Source organism: Lacerta agilis, chromosome 2 (genome assembly GCF_009819535.1).
Source record: "Lacerta agilis isolate rLacAgi1 chromosome 2, rLacAgi1.pri, whole genome shotgun sequence".
NCBI classification, from domain to species: Eukaryota; Metazoa; Chordata; class Lepidosauria; order Squamata; family Lacertidae; genus Lacerta; species Lacerta agilis.
Window position 1 is genome coordinate 60361676 of NC_046313.1, and position 6000 is coordinate 60367675.

The following is a 6000-nucleotide window of genomic DNA, read 5'->3' on the forward strand; positions in this document are numbered from 1 at the left end:
CTGCTCCCTTAACCAACTACATTCTTTCTGTGACACACCCGTGGGGCTCAGTAGTCCAGTTATGTCACCCCTTGCCTGCAGAGCTGGCAGCCTCTTGCCCTTTTTTGAACACCTTCCTTGGTGGAGAGTTCCCTCAGCCTCCTCTCCTCTCCCTTCTCCTTGGCAGTCCTCTGAACAGCTGCTGCTGCTGCTGCCGCCCCTGGTTTCTGAACTCCCCCCCCCCCCCGAGAGGTGCTTCCCAGAGGCACCATTTGCCTGCAGAGCTTATAGCCAGGGCTATTGCAATAAACAGCTGTGCAAGCCTTTGTGAGGCAGAGACACGAGGGTGCATCATAGGAACAAGTGAAGGAAATGACAAAGGCCAGTGTTGTCCGCTGCACCTCTGACCATCATTCAAGGCACCCCAGGGTGCCACAGCACACTGGTTGAAAACCACTGGCCTAGAGCTAGAACACTTCCCATAGAAAAATAAAAAAACTGGAAAGTTTTCTACCTTACATCAGTGTTGCACATTGTTGAGAATTACTGTGCCTGGGATGGATAGAAGATGTAAGACAAATCCCTCTGTTAGTTTTCTAGTACTTGTGAATAAATAGGGTATGTATGTGTTTTTTTTTTATTCTGCTAATCTGTGTGAAAGATGGGAAGCAGTAAGACACGTTGTTGTTGGCATCCATCTGTCTTGAGAGACAATAGAGTGCACCATTTGAAAAAACTCCAGGGCAGTAGTCTTGGCAGCGTATATGGAAGTTCTCAGCTGTCCAGATGACAATGCCACCTCTGCCACTCCCAGCCTTGCTGATGTAGTTCAAAGGAAAGCAAAACAGTACATGTGTCACTGCAGACTGGCTGCAGAAATTGCCAGAATGAGGTGAGCAAGGTGCCATCCTACTGCCTTGGGGACTCTGGATTTGTGTAGGGTTTAGTCCTTAGCCTTTCCTTCTGGAGATGTCCCACAAGGTAGTGTATAAGGATTTTTCCCTGGGAGTTTATTACTGAAGCCTTTCTCATGGATGAGTATAGCCACAAGACAGCAGAGGTTTGAGGTCAGAGTTTAAGGCCTAAGGTCTCCTAGATGGGCTACCTTTCCAGGTTAAGTTACAGGTGGGTAGCCGTGTTGGTCTGCCATAGTCAAAACAAAATCGAAAATTCTTTCTAGTAGCACCTTAGAGACCAACTGAGTTTGTTCCTGGTATGAGCTTTCGTGTGCATGCACACGAAAGCTCATACCAGGAACAAACTCAGTTGGTCTCTAAGGTGCTACTAGAAAGAATTTTCGATTTTGTTTTCCAGGTTAACACACCCCATCTGTCTTCTGATTTTCTTCAGACATGAAGGGAACAACTGATGCCCAGTTAGCTTTCTAATGATCTCTGCCCAGTAAACAATGGCTTATTTAACCGAGGGCCTTGTGCCTCTGTTCTGCCCTCCTTTCTCTTGTGTGTCGCAACTGACAACGTCTGGGGTTTGTTAAACCACAGTCTCCCATTATATCTGAACTGGGAAACTGGCTTAATCTGTTTTCAAACCATAATCTGATCCTGGTTTGATATCTGAGTTTGTAGCCTGAGATTAAGCTACAGTTTCCTAGTTTGCATTCAATAGGACACTGCTATTTCAACACGGAGGAGAAGAGGGGATAAAGTTTGTGGTGTAGCATTGCTTCCCAAATATAATAAAATAGTTTGATAGAATTTTGTTTAAACTGGTCCTGATACTTCTAGTTTCTCCGTGTGTACTAAGCACCTGTATACTTGTGGGAGGGCTTGGGTCAGTGCTACAGAAATAATAGTTGAACCAAAGTACATGAAATCATACCATCTGAGCATATGGACATGAGCCTCTTCTTCCCATATGTTTTCCTTCCAGTGCTGCATGTAAAGTTTTTCAGGAGGGAATTTTTTGGTTTAACTTGTGTAAGTTATCCTTGAAATAAGGTGGTTGCTTGGTGTGAAATTGACTACAACAACAACAGCAGCAGCAGCTTTGGGGCAATGCATTTCCCTTTGTTCAATCCTTGGGACTTGTTTGGTTTGCCCCCCCCCCAAAAGACAGCACCTAGAATTCTGTGTGCAAACATTTTCTTTATTACGCAAATATGTGCTGCTTTATGACTACGTATTTCTGGTCATTTAAGGTCTGAGCCAGCAAAAGAATCCAGTTGTATTGCTTTCTTGTTTTTATTAGGTAGCAATTGTTTAAGCTAACCCTGGCTTAAGAGAGGTTTTTACTTTGAGTGCAATACTGATATGTGCAGCTGAAGATGCTAACATCCACTGAAAATCCAGAAATCCACAGTTCAATCAGAGCAAATGATAAGCAGGTCTGAATGTGAACTTGGCTCCATGCATCCAGAGCCACTGCTGCAAGTGCTCTGCTTCTAGCTGCAGGAAATAATACCTCAGGTAATGAAGGGGACATAAAACAGAGCTTTATTTTCTGAATGCAACTAATCCAAGTTGGTGTTCAGTGACTTGAAGGGTTCTTAACACAGAAACTAATACTTTTAATTGGACTCAGAAACAGTAGTATCTGATGAAATTGCTGTAACACAGGTTGAATGTGTATTAGCCAGTATTCAGTAGAAAGCACACAGTAGCATTTTGCATTGGCTGAAAGGTTTGCTCAGATAGATCTGACTCTCATGGTTGGGGTACTCAAAGTGAGGTCTGATTTAAATGTCTGAAGTATGCCAACTCATCATGGTCTGTTCTCAGATAACAAACCATTATGTGATGCCATGGTTTGTTGGTTTATAAACAATGACTTGTTTGAACTATGATTTGGCCTTATGAGCTAATCCAATTCCTTTGGTTTAACCATGGTTTTAAATTGTGGTTTGGTTAGCCACAGCAAATGCAAAACTACAGAGGCATGAGAATTCTTAGAGGGAAAGGATATGCTTTGAGTGTGCTTTAAAGGTATAGTATGTACAAAGCTGAAGATGGACCAAAGATGCGACTCAGAATAAGGCAGCTTCTTAGGTTTCTGAAATGAAAAGCTATATATAAATTACCTAACTAATGATCAGTACTTTCTTTAAAGGAGAAACCTTACATTTCTCCAGGAAGACATTTAATGTATTGGCTAGAAAACCATTGTTTGCTGATGCTGACCTTCACCAACTCTGCTGTTCAAGAACCAAAGTACATGTGGTAGTTTTCATAATGGCAAACTGTCAACATTCACGGGAGATATATTCAAAATTGATCCAAGCAACTCATACTTCTGCATAGACTAGCCTGGAGTTGTCACATCTGTAGCTCCAAAAAATTGAGCAAAAATGGAACTTCTGAGTAAAAATGTGAATTTTGTGGTACCTGTAATCGACACCACAAATATTTTCTTGGTTTTTGAATTGTTTAATGTTGGGCCTCCCATGCTAAAGCTTAAAATAGCAGGAATCGCAGTCAATTGATGTCTTAATATTTATTTTTTAATACTATCAGCAACATTTTCTTTACAAATAACAATCATTTTTTTAAAAAAAAAACCCAACAACATTAATCTTAGAACCTTGGAAAGCAAATTCAGTGGCTCAGTTGGCACATTACAGTAAATCATTGTTAAAAGTCAAATGTGATATAGCAAGAATGTGAACAATACTACCGGTAGTTACAAGGCATGAGCACTGGTTGACATATAATGCCAAGTCAGCTTCTCGCTTGCTTTCTCTCCAGTGTCCTGTGGGTGGAATTGGAAGAGGAGTGCCACAGTGCTGTGAACCAGCATGCTGCTTGCTTTATTTCATTTGTTTAATTTATTGTTTAAAGTAGGCATAGGCTAACTCAGATGTTTTGGGACTGCAACTCCCATCATCCCTGACCACTGGTTAGCTGGGGGTGATGGGAGTTGTAGTCCCAAAACATCTGGAGGGCTGAGATTGCCCATGCCTGGTTTAAAGTGACATGAACCAGGCCTTTCTCACATGATATAAAATTATTCAAAAGAAAACAAGCTCCCAAAATTTTATGTTCTTGTATGCTGTCTCACTTCTGTGAATGCACAGTTCAAATGTTTCTGTTGGTAGGAAGGTGCAACTCGAGAGTATAGATGTTGGGAGGGAATTTTTTGTAGTCAGTTGGGCAAGGAGCCAGATAAAAGTATTGCGTCACAATATTTCTTGCTTGAAACAATATACTATAGACATCAATGCACTCCGGAATGGTGTTTCTCATGGCATTAAATTTGTGTAAGGTAATTGTATGACATCACACATTCTTGGGATGACATTTCCAACAGTTCTGCTACCCAACTATCAATATTAAACATTAAATATTTAACTTTGGATTTCTAAGTCATTGAGATTAGTTTCTTAGCAACTAAGATCACACACTGAATCTGAGCTACATGCACCTTACTTAAGTGCGCTCACATAAAGGGTGTTGGTCCTACTATTGGACTTGCCTGTTTTTCATTAAACTTTGTGGTTTATAACTTTATTCCTTGAAGGCTTCTTGTGGACTTATTTGAGTTGGAAAATAAAGATACATTATCAAATGAACAAAGAAAACTATACAGGTAATTATTATTTAGATCCCCGAGTCAAATACCATTCATGCATGTTAGATTGGCCTCTTATTTATTAAAACCTGCTACCAAGAATATGTAGGAGGTTAAGCTATTGGATTTAAGAGCCCCCCCCCCAGTCCTCTGGGAGTATAGGATTCCCCCAATTCTGTTTGTGCAAAGCATATGGAACCCAGATCAGAAGCTCTACTCTTAAATGACAGTATTTTTACTCTGCAGAAAATAGACAATATTTCCAATGAGTTAAAATCAATTCTTGTGTTTGAGATGGTGTAAGACTCAGGCACAAACACAGATTAGGAGTGCCATCCCTCTACATGTCTACTCAGAGTCATTGACTTAAAGGGGGCTAATTCTTGGGTGAGTATTCAACTGCAGCCTGAGATTAGTCCTACATGCACTTACAAGGGAATAAGCCTCATCGAGCACAGTGGGCTTTCATTTTGAGTAAACATGCAGAGAATCAGGCAGTAAGAAATGTTTAATGTGGTTATAGCATCAGTATTTGATATTAAGCAATTTAGTTTGTAAGTCTTTGAAATATAATAGGTCTTGAGTATGCAGTAATTGCTAGACTGTGAAATGTTCTTTCAATCAAGCTTGCCATAAAAAAGGGTGACCTTCAGTTCTGAGTATCTGTTGGAGCCAGTTTAGTGAGTTACAGAGCACGTAAAGATTGAATTTCTGTACATCAGCCAGTGTCCTTCATTTAGCCCAAGGTGCAGCTGTGGTAAAAGGGAGGCAGAACTGAAATAGTTTGTTCTAACTTCCAAAAGTAGGTGCAAATCAAGAGAGCTCCAGAATTATTCATATTGGCTGGGGTTGCTCATAGTGTCTGTCTTAATATTGGGAGATTGGAAAAGCAGAGTGAATAAGAAGTACCGGTAGCAGAATATGGGAAGTGAAATCTCTCTTGCTTTGTAGATAAGTATATGTTACACACAAATTTTAGACAAATTGTAGTTCGTTGAGTGCAAGAGATGATGATCAGTTGTGCCATGTGATCACCTTAGTGTAAAGTGGTACTTGTGCTGCCGAAAGCAGCATGGGCACTTAACCTCGGGGTGTGTGCCTGAGAGGAGGTCTTCTGTAATTATGTGGTTAGGAAAGGTAGCTGTAGTAGGACAGGTGGGCAATATGTCGATATATCCAAAACCAGTTTGAAGTCCATATATCAGTTTCATAATTTTTGACCTGGCATATCGCGAATCATGATGTGTGTTAGGGCTGAATAATGTATGCCTTTCAGCATTGTGAAATATCACCAGCTAATCATTGTGATATACTTTGAAATATCACCAGTTAAACATTGTAATATACCAGTATATCACGATATCTGAAATAAGGCACTAACTATGTAGAGGTGCACGAGGTAATGTCCTGATAACTGCTACTATTTAGGAATCTAAAACCGATACATTTTTACTTACCTGTAACATTGTTACAACTGTTATTTATAGTACAGAGCAA